The sequence below is a fragment of the Notolepis coatsorum genome (assembly GCF_963971535.1).
Source record: "Notolepis coatsorum genome assembly, contig: SUPER_15_unloc_5, whole genome shotgun sequence".
NCBI classification, from domain to species: Eukaryota; Metazoa; Chordata; class Actinopteri; order Aulopiformes; family Paralepididae; genus Notolepis; species Notolepis coatsorum.
Window position 1 is genome coordinate 767,984 of NW_028174862.1, and position 16,844 is coordinate 784,827.

The window sequence follows — 16,844 nt, forward strand, 5'->3', positions numbered from 1 at the left end:
ATAACACCATGCTAAAATTTACCAGACCTGAAAAATCTAAGCAAATTAATAAAGGGAAGATGATTAAACAGAAGGTTTTGTAGATACAGTACTGAATTCTGCCATCTTTTTTATAATGTAAATTTCTCCACCATTTTTCATCGTATTGCAACACCGTTTTTTGCAAGACGTTCACAGAAAGGTAGAGAAACTAACTGCGTTCGGTTTTATGGCAATAACGTTCAGGTTTATCGGAGATATCCCAAAAAATAAGAGAAATAAAAAAGTCAATCCAGAAGTCAGATGATTGACAGGGGCTGGTGTGAGCTGGGTAGGGTAGTTTTTCAAAATTCGAAAGCCCTGAGTCTGTGAGGTTTCTGTCCTTGCGCTCTCACTCGTTCTGTTCCTTTAACCACCCTCGCTTTGTTTTCATTCATTTTTCTGTCAATTGGTTCTATCCCCTCGTTCACACGTTTCTCCCCGTTGACGTCATCAGAGACGTCGCTGATTGGTTCTCTCACTTCCCCACGCTTTTCAATCACATTCCCCAGCTGTCACTGCTTCCTCCCCGTTGACGTCATCAGAGACGTCGCTGATTGGTTCTCTCACTTCCCCACGCTTTTCAATCAATCGATCCCTCATTATTTATACCCCGTTTTTCCCCACCCTAAGTTGTTGGATCGTCTTGTTTTGTCGCCTTGATTTGTCTCTGGATATTTTTCCCCGTTGCTGTTGCTGCTGCTTTTTTCTCTGTGCTGTTCTCCAGGAATTCCTAGAAGCCTTCGCTTGGATACCTGCTCCCGTGGCGCGCGCTCGCCTCCACTGTTGTTCCAGTTCCAATTACGCATCTCGTCTGGGTGAGTTATCTATTTGACTGTTCTTGACCTATTCCGTTTTTCGTGTGTAAACTTACACTGAAGACTACCACCTTTTTGTCAGACAGTCACTCACCCAGCCATTTATCTATTTTTGCTTGTTCCTTTATGGAATGATATTTTGGGATCTACCATCTCCCTCTGTGTGCTAGCTCACACCGAAGATATTATTCCACAATTGGACTGTGTGTTTACATGAAGATATCCACTGTGTGTTTGCTCACACCGAAGATATTATTTCACAATTGGACTGTGTGTTTACATGAAGATATTCACTGTGTGTTTACATGAAGATATTCACTGTGTGTTTACATGAAGATATTCACTGGGACTGTGTTTGGAGTTTGCTCACTGTGTTGTTAACACGAAGAGTTTCACTTGGGCTGTTTTTGGAATTGTGCTCTCTGTGTTGTTAACACGAAGAGATTCACTTGGGCTGTGTTTGGAACTGTGCTCACTGTGTTGTTAACACGAAGAATTGTACACCCTGTTCTCCTGCTCGTTTAAGACTGCTCTGTCACTGACTCGTTCCCTCTCTCCCTCTCTCGGTCTCGCCACAACATCTGAGAACCCGCCGAGAGGATTCTGCAGAGCGGTTCAGAAGTCAACACCTGCTTCCCAAGACAACCCTCACGGGAGAAGCTGCAGAGCAGCAGAACTTTGCCCCTTGATCATTGTACCTGTCTTGTTTGACTTGCTTTCCCTGTTTCTCTTATTCCTAGTACCAAATAAACAAGCCCTCGTATTTGGCAACTCTGAATCCTACTCTCTTGTGTCGTTGCGTTTGGGGTCGGTGTCAAACCATAACATTACGATCCAACCAACAATATGACGACCCCAGCCGACACAGAGAGGGTCAGAACCGCACTTGCTATTCAAGTCGAGTTGACCAGGGATCACGGTCTCCAATTTGAGCGGGCTGCGGCTGCGGTGCAGGACCTCAGGGACCAGGTCCTGCCCATGCAGGGTTCTATGGCCGCTATGGCGAGACAACAGTCCGAGATTCTCGCCCAGCTTAACTCGCTGGGCGACGCCCTTAATACTGTTCATCTCTCACACCCTTCAGGAACATTCCCCGCAGCCCCAGCAGATCTCGCACCTCGGGAACCCCATCTCTCCGTCCCACGGCTGTTCGACGGTAATCCCGAGGAGTGTGCCACATTCATCATGCAATGTGAGTTGGTTTTCCGTCATCAACCAAGCCGTTTTTCTGCTCATGGGTCCCGAGTGGCTTATATAACCAACCTACTTTCAGGCCATGCTGCCCAGTGGGTCACTTCCTCCTGGGCAATGGAGGCAGATTTTTTGTTCTCCTACCCAGACTTCGTGGCGGAGCTCCGCAGAGTGTTCCACCATCCAGCCCGAGGTCTGGACCCTGGAGCCCGGTTGGGGACCTTCCGACAAGGGAGCAGCAGGGTGACGGACTATGTCATGGAGTTCCGATTGGCGGCGGTGGAGAGCGGATGGAACGAGCCTGCTCTTCGCTTAACCTTCATTAGGGGGCTCAGTGACGCAGTTCGGGACCAGCTCGCTACCAGGGAGGTGCCCGACTCCCTCGAGGAGCTGTTTAGCCTTGTCATCCGTATTGACGGACGCCTCCTTGAGAGAAGGCACGAGAGGACCCGACTGTCACCTCCTGAAGCACCCCGGACTCCTGGACGCCCCGTCCCCAACACTACTGATGGTAACAGGCTTCCCCGTCCGGTGCGCAAGGAGGAACCCATGCCACTGGGACGCTCTCGTCTGAGCCAGGTGGTGCGTCAGGCAAGGCTCAGGTCCGATCTCTGCCTCTACTGCGGTGGTACGGGACACTTTCTCGCCGACTGCCCTATCCGGCCAAAAGATCGGGCTCACCAAGACCCCGGGAGATCCTGGTGAGCCGTTTTTCCCAGTCCCAGCGCCGCGCACCACCTGACCATCTGATGAGCGTCACCCTGGCCTGGGGGGACCAACGTGCCACGGTGGAGGCCCTCATCGACTCTGGGGCAGACGAGAACTTCCTCGACTTCGAGTTTGCCACCCAAGCCAACATACCTCTTGAGGCCCTTGTGAGGCCCTTGGAGATCATTTCGTTGGACCAACACCGCCTGGCCGACATCTCTCAACGCACCGGCCCAGTCGTGCTGACCATCGCTGGGAACCACGTCGAGAGAATCCAGTTCCTCATTACCCAATCCCCCCTTGTCCCGGTGGTCCTGGGTAGGCCCTGGCTCGCGCTGCACGAGCCCCACATCGCCTGGTCCTCCGGTACCATCAGGGGCTGGAGCTCCTCCTGTCACGCCCGCTGTCTGCAGGCGGCGTCCTGTCCCCCGCCCCGGAGACCGGCTGGTGAGTTGCCCCCGGACCCCTCGTCCATTCCTCCCGAGTACCACGACCTCATGGAGGTATTCAGGAAGACCAGGGCTCAGGCCCTTCCACCTCACCGCCCCTATGACTGCGCCATCGACCTCCGCTAAGGGGCTCCCCTTCCCGGCAGCCGCCTCTACAGTCTGACTGTCCCGGAGAAGAAGGCGATGGATCTCTACATCTCTGAGTCATTGGAAGCAGGACTCATTCGGCCTTCCTCCTCCCCGGTGGCAGCCGGGTTCTTCTTTGTTGGTAAGAAGGATGGGGACCTGCGGCCCTGCATCGACTATCGTCAGCTCAACGAGATCACCATCAAGAACAAATACCCCCTACCTCTCATGAGCTCCACCTTCGAGCCACTGACCCAGGCCTCGTTCTTCACCAAGCTGGATCTCCGAAGTGCCTACCATCTTGTCCGTATCCGTGAGGGCGATGAATGGAAGACCGCCTTCAAGACCCCCAGGGGCCACTATGAGTACCTTGTGATGCCGTTCGGCCTCACCAACGCCCCGGCGGTATTCCAGGCACTCATGAACGATGTCCTCCGTGACATGCTGGAGGTGTTCGTGGTGGTGTACCTGGACGACATTCTTATCTTTTCCAGGACCCTCGAGGAACACATCCTGCATGTTCGCCGGGTGCTGGAGCGCCTCCTCCACAATCGGCTCTTCGTCAAAGCGGAGAAGTGCCGTTTCCACTCCAACTCCGTCGAGTACCTGGGCTTCATCGTTGAGAAGGGCTTGACCCGAGCGGATCCTCGCAAGATCCAGGCTGTGGAGGATTGGCCGGAACCCACCACTCGGAAGGAGTTACAGAGTTTCCTCGGGTTCGCCAACTTCTACCGAAGGTTCATCCGGAACTACAGTCAAGTGGCGGAGCCTCTTACCAAGCTGACCTCTCCCGCTCTGCCGTTCGACTGGTCCCCAGCGGCATGCGCTGCGTTCCGCTCCCTCAAGAGAAGGTTCACTTCCGCCCCTATCCTGCTCCACCCTGACCCCAAGAGACAGTTCATCGTGGAGGTGGACGCCTCGGATTCTGGTCTGGGCGCTGTCCTATCCCAACGTTCTCCTTCCGACCAGAAGGTACATCCTTGCGCCTTCTACTCGCGTCGCTTCCTCCCCGCCGAGAGGAACTACGACACCGGCAATCGGGAGCTACTGGCGGTCGTGGCTGCGCTGGAGGAGTGGCGTCATTGGCTAGAGGGTGCCGAGGAGCCTTTTACCATCTGGACGGACCACAAGAACCTAACGTTCATCCGCGCTTCCAGGCGCCTCAACGGTCGGCAGGCGAGATGGGCCAGTTTCCTCAGTCGGTTCGACTTCTCGCTGACCTTCCGCCCCGGTTCCCGCAACACGAAGGCCGACTCTCTGTCCCGGATGCACTCCAAGGGGGCTCCACCCTCTGAGGTCCCATCTCCCATCATCCCGGAGGCCCGAGTGGTTGGAGCCATCACCTTGGGCATCGAGGGTGTGGTGAGGCGTGCCCTTCGCTTCCAACGTGCTCCAAGCAACGTCCCTAGGAGCCGTCTCTTCGTCCCCGACTCTGTCCGGTCCCAGGTACTGCTGTGGGGCCATACCAGCCGGTTCGCCTGCCACCCAGGCGTCCATCGCACGTTCTCCTTCCTGGCTCGTCGTTTCTGGTGGCCCACCATGCGGAACGACGTCAAGGAGTTCGTATTGGCCTGCGCGGTCTGTGCCCGCAGCAAGGCCTCTCACCAGGCACCCTCCGGGCTCTTGCAGCCTCTTCCCGTTCCAAGCCGTCCGTGGTCACATGTGGCGCTCGACTTCGTCACTGGTCTACCCTCCTCCCAGGGGAACACCTGCCTTCTGACCGTGGTGGATCGATTCAGCAAGGGGGTCCACCTCGTGGCCCTCTCCAAGCTTCCCTCAGCAGCCGAGACGGCGGACCTCCTGACGCACCACGTGTTCCGCCTTCACGGCTTTCCCCAGGACATCGTCTCTGACCGGGGGCCCCAGTTCACCTCCCAGGTATGGCGGGCTTTCTGCAAAGGATTGGGGGCAACGGTCAGTCTCTCCTCTGGCTATCATCCCCAGACAAACGGGCAGACGGAGAGGATGAACCAGAGCGTGGAGTCTGCTCTTCGGTGTGTGGCAGCCGAGAGGCCGGCATCCTGGAGCCGTTTCCTTCCCTGGGTTGAGTACTCCATCAACTCAATGGTCAGTTCCGCCACCGGCCTCTCCCCTTTTGAGGCCTCCCTGGGCTACCAGCCCCCTCTTTTTCCCGCACAGGAGACGGAAGTGGCAGTTCCCTCCGTGCAGGTCCACCTCGACCGCTGCCGTCGAGTTTGGGAGATCACCAGGACCGCGCTGCTCCGGACATCTGAGCGCGCCTGTCGTGGTGCCGACCGGCGCCGGGTTCCCGCGCCGACTTACCGCCCTGGGCAGAGGGTGTGGCTCTCCGCGAAGGACCTCCCGCTACGGTCCTCGGCCAAGAAGCTCAACCCCGCTTCATCGGGCCTTTCGAGGTCCTGAAAGTACTCAGTCCGGCGGCCCTGCGCCTGAAGCTTCCTGCATCCATGCACATCCACCCCGTGTTCCATGTCTCCCGGGTTAAGCCCGTCTCCCTCTGTCCCCTTATGCCTCCAGCTCCTGATCCGCCGCCTCCTGTGCTAGTGGATGGTCACCCCCAGTGGCAGGTCCGCCGGTTGATGGGCGTTCGTCGGCGGGGCCGGGGGTTCCAATACCTGGTGGACTGGGAGGGTTACGGCCCTGAGGAGCGTAGCTGGGTCTCCCGGCAGCTCATCGTGGATCCCGGCTTGATCACCGACTTCCATCGGGCCCATCCTAACGAGCCGGGTCGGCCTGGTCGCCGGGTGGCTCCCGTGGAGGGGGGGGTACTGTGAGGTTTCTGTCCTTGCGCTCTCACTCGTTCTGTTCCTTTAACCACCCTCGCTTTGTTTTCATTCATTTTTCTGTCAATTGGTTCTATCCCCTCGTTCACACGTTTCTCCCCGTTGACGTCATCAGAGACGTCGCTGATTGGTTCTCTCACTTCCCCACGCTTTTCAATCACATTCCCCAGCTGTCACTGCTTCCTCCCCGTTGACGTCATCAGAGACGTCGCTGATTGGTTCTCTCACTTCCCCACGCTTTTCAATCAATCGATCCCTCATTATTTATACCCCGTTTTTCCCCACCCTAAGTTGTTGGATCGTCTTGTTTTGTCGCCTTGATTTGTCTCTGGATATTTTTCCCCGTTGCTGTTGCTGCTGCTTTTTTCTCTGTGCTGTTCTCCAGGAATTCCTAGAAGCCTTCGCTTGGATACCTGCTCCCGTGGCGCGCGCTCGCCTCCACTGTTGTTCCAGTTCCAATTACGCATCTCGTCTGGGTGAGTTATCTATTTGACTGTTCTTGACCTATTCCGTTTTTCGTGTGTAAACTTACACTGAAGACTACCACCTTTTTGTCAGACAGTCACTCACCCAGCCATTTATCTATTTTTGCTTGTTCCTTTATGGAATGATATTTTGGGATCTACCATCTCCCTCTGTGTGCTAGCTCACACCGAAGATATTATTCCACAATTGGACTGTGTGTTTACATGAAGATATCCACTGTGTGTTTGCTCACACCGAAGATATTATTTCACAATTGGACTGTGTGTTTACATGAAGATATTCACTGTGTGTTTACATGAAGATATTCACTGTGTGTTTACATGAAGATATTCACTGGGACTGTGTTTGGAGTTTGCTCACTGTGTTGTTAACACGAAGAGTTTCACTTGGGCTGTTTTTGGAATTGTGCTCTCTGTGTTGTTAACACGAAGAGATTCACTTGGGCTGTGTTTGGAACTGTGCTCACTGTGTTGTTAACACGAAGAATTGTACACCCTGTTCTCCTGCTCGTTTAAGACTGCTCTGTCACTGACTCGTTCCCTCTCTCCCTCTCTCGGTCTCGCCACAACATCTGAGAACCCGCCGAGAGGGATTCTGCAGAGCGGTTCAGAAGTCAACACCTGCTTCCCAAGACAACCCTCACGGGAGAAGCTGCAGAGCAGCAGAACTTTGCCCCTTGATCATTGTACCTGTCTTGTTTGACTTGCTTTCCCTGTTTCTCTTATTCCTAGTACCAAATAAACAAGCCCTCGTATTTGGCAACTCTGAATCCTACTCTCTTGTGTCGTTGCGTTTGGGGTCGGTGTCAAACCATAACAGAGTCTCTTCCTTCAAAAGACTACACTCACTTTTGGCTGTGCCACTTCCTCCTGTCAATATGCGCCGGTTCCGACTCAATGCCCTGAGATTTCTATAATCTTATATATCACTAATAACAGTTAAAATAATTGGTAAACAAACATAATGCTGAAAATATACGCTTTTACTGTATATCTTGGGCTTAAGAGGTCAACCCTGTGAGCCCAAATTAAAAAGACATTAGCAACTTCAGAGGCCAGAGGGTGGGACATATAAACACATTTACTATCAAATAGCATTGTGAGGCTGAACAACAGGACCAATTGACTATACATGTGCTTAAAAATGTTTAAATAAAATAATTTTTTTAAATGGCTAAAAGTGATTTTGTAATTTTGCAACCGTGGGTCTCACAGGGTACTTTTAACCCTGTGAGGCCCAAATAAAAAAGACATTAGGAACTTCAGAGGCCAGAGGGTGAGACCTATAAACACATGAAGGGTGCCGTGACTGAAAAAATAGGTTGAGAAACGCTGGTATATGGTGTGGCTCTTTGTGGTACCACAGTAATTTTTGTGGCTCTTAGTCTCTGACTGGTTGGCCACCCCTGACCTAGGGTGACCAAATCCATATGATCCAAATGCAGGACAGCATGTCGATTTTGTGGGACATTTGTTGAAATTGCGGGACAGTAATGAATATGTATACAATAATCATGTTTATATAATGTATTCATTTTGATCAAAATATAAGCATTTAATGTATTAAAAACACAATAGTTTTGTGTATTAATTGCTTATTATACTCATAATCACTGTATAGAAGAATACCACAATCAAACATGCTGTTAAATTACCTACAGGCTCCTAGAGTTATATGGCTATATAGAGTTAAGATACATGAACCCTGTGATCTCTCTTGTAATGTGATACTGAAGTGCATACATGTATTCAGGGCTTGACATTAACTTTTTGGCTCACTAGCCACTGTGGCTGGTTTTCCAAAGTCACTAGCCACTCAGCATTTTCACAAGCCAAAAATCCCAGCACTCGTGCCCCCACCCAAAAAGTAATAAATATAGGTCATTGGACAATGTAACTGCAAGCATTTGTTTGGACATATGATTTTATTTGAACAGAAACATCTAAAATAACATCTAATCAAAAATGTCAGTAGTGTTAATTAACTTAATTAATTAAATTGTAGAGCACTGTGATATAAAGTGTTACCAATATTTGCTTTGATGTCTAGTCCTCTATTCAGTGTGTGTGTGAGAGAGAGAGAGAGAGAGATGAGAGAGAGAGAGAGAGAGAGAGAGAGAGAGAGAGAGAGAGAGAGAGAGAGAGAGAGAGAGAGAGAGAGAGAGAGAGAGAGAGAGAGAGAGGAGAGAGAGAAGAGAGAGAGAGAGAGAGAGAGAGAGAGAGAGAGAGAAAGAGAGAAAGAGAGAGAGAGAGAGAGATAGAGAGAGAGAGAGAGAGATAGAGAGAGAGAGAGAGAGAGAGAGAGAGAGAGAGAGAGAGAGAGAGAGAGAGAGAGAGAGAGAGAGAGAGAGAGAGATCTGGGGCAGCTGTCCATGGTGCTGAATATTTGCGACAGGGCTGTGGAGCCCTTATGCTTCTTAATGTTAAATGAATGTGGCTAGCTAACAAACACTGTAATATTAGTTTAATAATACACGTTACATAATACATGTTAGTTTGTCTAATACTTACTCGCACATCCACAAATAGTCGGTGAATGAAGGGTCTTCCTTTCTTCCCGATTGTGTGAACAGCAGCTTCAACTTGTCCATCTGAGCTGATTTCATTGAGACCAGGGATCTGATTGCAACACTCTCCTCTAACAGACCAGTCTTCGCCCGCTTGGTAGCTAGAGTATGTATGTGGTCGTTTGATATTTCATGATCCTTTACCGTTTCTAATTTTAAATTGGTTGTGCCAATAACAGACAAGCTTTTGGACTTGTCAGTGCCAGAGGTATGGGGTAGACCGGTAGACCTTGCATACAGTCACGTCATCCCCCAATAACCCATAACCAATAGCCAATAACAGCTTGCATATATAGACAGTACCTGGCGCATAAGCTGTTTATTGCAGCAACTTGAGCGATAAACAGCTCAGGTTGTGCTGGTTAGACTATAGGCTATGTTACATAATGTTACGAATTGTAGTACTTGCGACAAAAACTATAATTATTAATATTAATAATAATAATAATAATAATAATAATAATAATAATAATAATAATAATAATAATAATAATAATAATAATAATAATAATAATAATAATAATAATAACAACAACAACAACAACAACAACAACAACAACAACAACAACAACAACAACAACAACAACAACAACAACAACAACAACAACAACAACAACAACAACAATAATAATAATAATAATAATAATAATAATAATAATAATAATAATAATAATAATAATAATAATACTAATAATAATAATAATAATAATAATAATAATAATAATAATTGTTTATTGAATTGCGGGACACTTATTGAAATGCGGGACAATGTTCTTCTCTTGCGCATGCGGGACAGAGGGCTGAAATGCGGGACTGTCCCGCACAAATCGGGACGTTTGGCCACCCTAGGTTCACCTGTCGTCCGGCACAGCGTTAACTTCATAGATATATATAAACACTAGATGGCTCAAGGCGGAGTCTCCCACCCAGTTCACCGGCGGCCATCTTGCTTGAGTTGACTACTGCTTTAAGGTGATGATCTGCACAAACGTTATTAACGTGGCTATGATTCTTGCTTGGAAAAATATTTTTAATAGATTTTCTTTTTTATATTCACTTTTCCATTATAAGTATGCAGTATGATAACTACATCTCTGACGTTTTTAACAAACCAAAGGGTTGAACATTTTGCAAGCTATAGTTATTTCAATAGTACATGCACCCTAGACATTCATGTTATGAGTGGCCGTGCTCCACCCATGCAAGATGGCCACCATGTGGCAACGTCAGTCTCCGTTGGCCAGCAGCGCGGGTGAGTCATCTAGTGATATATATCTATGGTTAACGTGTCCCCTCTTGAAACTATTTGGCTTGTGTCTGTAAATCTATATGTCGATCTACATGTATATTGAAATAATATAGAGCGTATGCCAAGGCATCGTATGACCAGGCATCGTATGACCAGGCATCGTATGACCAGGCATCGTATGACCAGGCATCGTATGACCAGGCATCGTATGACCAGGCAGGCATCGTATGACCAGGCATTGTATGACCAGACATCGTATGACCAGGCAGGCATCGTATGACCAGGCATCGTATGACCAGGCAGGCATCGTATGACGAGGCATCGTATGGACCACACATCGTATGACCAGACATCCTATGACCAGACATCGTATGACCAGACATTGTATGACCAGGCATCGTATGACCAGGCATCGTATGACCAGACATCGTATGACCAGACATTGTATCACCAGGCATCGTATGACCAGGCATCGTATGACCAGACATCGTATGGCCAGACATCGTATGACCAGACATCGTATAGCCATAAGCCTAACAGTATGTGTTTGATAACAAAATGGATGTGTGCGTGTAGGAGCCATTCTTGAGTTATTTAATCTTTGAGTTTGTATCATGCAATTATTTGAATTATGGATTACGAAATATGAAAACGAAAACTGATTATTTGATTGACAAGTCATGATATTATTTACACTGATTATGTTATTGTAACTATTCTTATGATTTGAAAGTATGTGTACTTTCCCTTTAAAGAGACCTACCCGAGCTATTCACCTGTACGGTTTACCTTGATAAGGGGTGGTGGCCTGCGTGGGAGACGTGGACCGGGAAAGCAAACAGTTTTTGTACCGCACTGCACGCAACACACGCATGAACCGCATTCATTAGATATACGAGTTTTGTTTGTTTTGCAGCTTGGAAATAAATGATTGATTCATTGTGACAGCCAAACGGATGGATCAGAATCTTTATTATGTGCGCGTAGACTAAAGCTATCCCCGGAGTGGAAGTGGCAAATACGAAATACGAAATAGTTTGTAAATAGCCACTATACTAAATCCCAACAGTGACAACGTATGAGTAGCTCTTTGCTAAGCTAAGCTATCCTGGTGTAATACTTTAATGCTAACAAGTTAACGTCACACAGCCAGACACGTTACAATGTCAGACCTCTTTGTGAAGAAGCCTACATGTTACTTTTGACACAAAGGACACATAGTGTCATAGATGCAAAGTGTTTTTTCTTTAAGATTACGTACGTCTGTCGTAGTTTTAGATGGTGGAATTTGTGTAGCCTACACCAAATGTAGCACTCGCACAACACAGAGTTGGTGCAATGGAATCCGGGAGTGTTAAAGTTGGCATTGAACTTTACAAATGCCTCCTCAATGAACACTGTATGTGTGGCTCCTTAATTTACTTATCCCAAGCTCTGCCCTCTTGTTTGACCAAGGAAAGAAACATGTGTGATAGAAGGAGAGTCCGAATAAAGTTCTCAATGGAGGGTATATTCACACACCGACAGCGGAGGCAACCATGCAATGTGCCAACCGGCTCATTGGGAGCAGTTGAGGTCTCTGAACTATGTTTAAGTCACAATCAGAAGGAATGATGTGATTATTTCCATGGCAAATCAAACTACAGGGCTGATTTGGGTGAAACGTTGCACATAGACTGACAACAGCCCAAGGAACTGAATTCTGGAATGTTTTCCCTATCTGTCAAAAGTACATTATTTAAATTAATTTCCATCATTGTCCATTGAAATACGTATTCAGTATGAAGTTACAATACACATTTTGAAAACCAGAGGGTAATACTATACAGGTTTGCTGGTAATTATGCCATAGTCGTTGATATACATATGACAAACACACTGACTGACAAACACACAGACCGCTCTCCAATTATAGTTATTAGCATTAGCATTAGCATTATCATTAGCATTAGCATGCTAATGTTAGATGGTAAGAATGATTCCTGTTTACTCAAGCCCTGCTTCATGCGGGGAGATCTTCTGTCATTGGTCTATGCTACCGCCTGAGTTGTGTGCTCTACTGAGCGCACATTTCTAGTTGTCTCAGACAGGAAGACCATGAAATTACTTGGTGATCAGGTGAGAGAGGAAATGCTGTCTAGCAGTGTGTGTCTAACCGCTTCTAGATTGAATTCCAACATTAATTCCTTCAAATGTAAATGAAAAAACATTTTGCTTAGGGCTCTCCCATTTGCGCTCAGCTTGACAGCATGTCCTTTTAATACTACAGGTGTGCTCATTTAACCAAGGAGCGCATTTAGACTACTAATGGTTTTTCATTTGAGTCCGAGGGGAGCTATTCTTCCCATGGTGATCAGACAGGAATCGTAAAAATTCTCTGACAGAAGAATCCAGGAATATGAAACATGGGATGGTCTGGATGCGGCACTAAAAACACTTTCTAATGTTCTTGCAGTTGTTAAGTGTATCAAGCGGGTCTGATAACAGCCAGATGGGGAAATGCAATGATCAAAGCTAGAAGTATTAAAAACAAGACCCATATGGTCTGATAAGAGGACAGTCTATTTTACCCGTTTAAGTACGTCAGTATAACTGACCGGGTGTGTGGCCTTCGGCATGTGGAGGTTCACACACATCAAAAGAACCAATTCAATCAAAAAAAAAATCCTGTTTTGTTGTTGTTTTTTGCACAACAAATATTATTTGTTACAAAAAAAGGACCACAGAAAATGCTGTTGCTTGTGTGTTGGGCTGCATGTGTAGCTGTTGTTTCAGAACCACGGAGAACGCTGCTGGTTGTGTTGGGCTGCATGTGTAGCTGCTGTTTCAGAACCACGGAGAGCGCTGTTGGTTGTGTGTCGGGCTGCATGTGTAGCTGTTGTTTCAGAACCACGGAGAGCGCTGCTGGTTGTGTGTCGGGCTGCATGTGTAGCTGTTGTTTCAGAACCATGGAGAGCGCTGCTGGTTGTGTGTTGGGCTGCAGGTGTAGCTGTTGTTTCAGAACCACGGAGAGCGCTGCTGGTTGTGTGTCGGGCTGCATGTGTAGCTGTTGTTTCAGAACCACGGAGAGCGCTGCTGGTTGTGTGTTGGTTCTGCAGGTGTAGCTGTTGTTTCAGAACCACGGAGAACGCTGCTGGTTGTGTGTCGGGCTGCATGTGTAGGTTTCTTAGCGACTTAGCCTGCTCACTTTTTGTGTTTTTCACAGGGAAGTGAAGGGACAGTCAATAATGAGAGGGTGTGTGTATGTGAGTGAGTGTGAGAGAGAGATAACGAAAGAGAGAGAGAGAGAGAGAGAGAGAGAGAGAGAGAGAGAGAGAGAGAGAGAGAGAGAGAGAGAGAGAGAGAGAGAGAGAGAGAGAGAGAGAGAGAGAGAGAGAGAGAGAGAGAAGGCTCCGAGGGGACTCTTATGGTACTGTAGGTACACATACAGCTCATCTCTGGGTAATAGTACACTATATTACTTTATCACTGACCTCACCCTAGTGTCTCACAGGGCGTTCACAGTCAGCCCGCTAACACCCCTGCCAGACTACAGCAAAACCACTGTCTATCTGAACAGATCAACACCCAACCAGGAAGTATCAAAACCAAACAAACTACACACTATTAAAAAATACTACAAATGGAAAGAAAGTGGTATAGCAGCATTACAAACTGCTATCAAGCTACAAAAGGTCCAATCACATTTAGACAAATTCCTGGAAAAAAACGTCCAACACAACAGCAAACGTGTAAACAGGGCGGTAGAAAACCTCAATAATATATTTGACCTTACAGCCTCCTTATCCAACCTAAAGTCCTCAAATACGAAAGCGAGGAAAAATTCAAATATGCACGACAAATGGTATGATAATGATTGTAAAAATCTCAGGAAGAAATTAAGGAACCTATCAAACCAAAAACACAGAGACCCAGACAACCAGAACACACGTCTCCAATACAGTGAAACACTGAAACATTACAAAAACACAGTCAGGAAAAAAAGGTACCAACACGTTAGAAACCAGCTACAGGATATAGAAGAATCCATAAAAACAAACAACTTCTGGAAAAACTGGAACAAATTAAACAAATAACACCATGAGGAGCTACCCATCCAAAATGGAGACGTATGGGTAAACCACTTCTCCAATCTCTTTAGCCCAATACAAAATAATGAACAGCAAAACCAAAAACACATACAAGATAAACTACAAAGCCTAGAGTCAACCATAAAAGACTACCAGAACCCGATAGACTCCCCAATTACACTACAATAACTACATGACATAATAAAATCACTTAAAACCAAGAAGGTCTGCGGCACGGATTGTATCCTAAATGAAATTATACTAAAATATCCTAAAACTCCTTAAATTGTTAAGCCCTAGCCCTATTTTCTGAAAATCCACCTTAAAATGCATACCTAAGTAAATGGAAGATTGCTCCACTTCTACAAGGTCAATTTGCATGTTCCTGGTATCTAGGGACATCTATGGATCTCATGGAATGTATTCCCAGTGTCAGAAATATTGTGTCTGTTACTAGGCTTGAGTAAATTGTGATGAAACAAAGGAGAATATAAATTATGATTTTTCTTTGCATCTTCGACAGTGCATAACACCATGCTAAACATGACCAGACAAATTTAAGCAAATGAATAAAGGGAAGATGTTTAAACAGAATGTTTTGTAGATACAGTACTGAATTCTGCCATCCGGACACATGGTTTGGTTTGTTATAAACGTCAGAGATGTAGTTATCATACTTATATTGGACTTTCATATGAAAATAATTTCAACATGTCCAAGCATCCTGAATCATAGCCATGTTAATAACGTTTGTAATAAACCAAGCCGTTTGTAAATCGGTTGAACATTTTCTAAGCTATGGTTATTTCAATAGTATTGTACATGCACCATAGACATTCATGTTATGAGGCGTGCTGCCTGTGACAAGATGGCCGCCGATGAACTACTCTGGTGACTCTGCCTTGCACCATCTAGTTATATATATACAGTATATATATCAAGTCAAGTCAAGTAATTTATTTATAGAGCTCGTTTAAACGCTCAAGAGCCAACCAAAGTGCTGTACAATCAAAGCATAAAATCAATGTCCTAATCAGTGATGCCACAGATTACTTGTAAAAGTAATCCGATTACTGATTACTGATTACTCCTTTAAAAAGTAATCCAAGTTACTTTACTGATTACTTGATTATCAGAGTAACTTAGTTACTTTGAAAGTAACTAGGTTACGAAGTCGTCGTCGTTCCCCCAACCGTTTTTTTTAAACGCTTTATTGAAAGTGCATAAATTGTTTTTAACTTGTTTCTCTGCACATAACGTAAATTGTTAAACTAGTGCTTCAGCTTCTGTACCATCAAGTATGGTAAAGCAACAGTCTATGATGCTCACAGCATTAGAGCAGCCAGCCAGTGGTTTTACAAAACCAGTGTATCCATTCACATTTAACAAATGCAGGCTGAACTATTCAATTATATCAACTGTAACTATTAAATTGTTTTTATAAATGTCTCTCTATAAACATACAATCAGTCTCTCTTTAACATGTAAATTAACTGTAAATCTGGCAATTAAGAGCTTTTGCTCTGCCACCATCAAATATACATTAATCAAAAGGGAAAGAAACAATCTCTCTCTTTTGCTGTTTGGCTGGCCTCCGAGTCCTCCTGTACCTAGTCGAAGCGTCGGCTAGTGTTGTGATTCCAGATGCTTTCAATGCAATTGGATGTGCTGTTTTTAGCGGTAGACAGTATTTTGTTTCCTCCGCATATGAACGTGAAGTAGTGACTGAGGCCCCGTTTAGACGAGCGTTTTTGGGATGGAAGTCTGAACAGAAACTCACTTTTAATTTTGCCAAGCGTTTTGGGGTGGAATTATCCGACGACAGAGCCCTGCTGTCACACGATTGGCGCATATGTCACATGACGTGCTGTGAAGACCCGCCCTACTCTGCCTCTGATTCGCAGACTGTGGATGGGGAATGTGATTGTACCAAAGCAGAGTCACTCACAGACAGAGTGTCCAGTCACGCCGCGGGACACATTCTTGTGTAACCCTTTCACTGCCACACTACGTCACTCCCAAAAGAAAAACAGCTCAAAATGTATTTTTGACTGTCGAAAACGAAATAAAATACTGCATTCCGCCTGCATTATGAATTTATGATGAGATAGTAACGAAATAGTAATGCACAGCCACTTGGACAAGTAACTGCAATCAGATTACTGGCTTTTAAAGATTAACGCGTTAGATTACTATTTTCGGGGGAAAGTAATCAGATTACAATAACGCGTTACTTAGTAACGCGTTACCGGCATCACTGGTCCTAATATAAAATACACAAATACAAAAAATACAAAAAGGCACAACAGGACAGGACAGTACATTCAGAAAATAGGACAACAGTAGGCCAACAAGCGGCTAGGGAAGCACAAAGTACAATATAGCACACAGGGGACAGAGG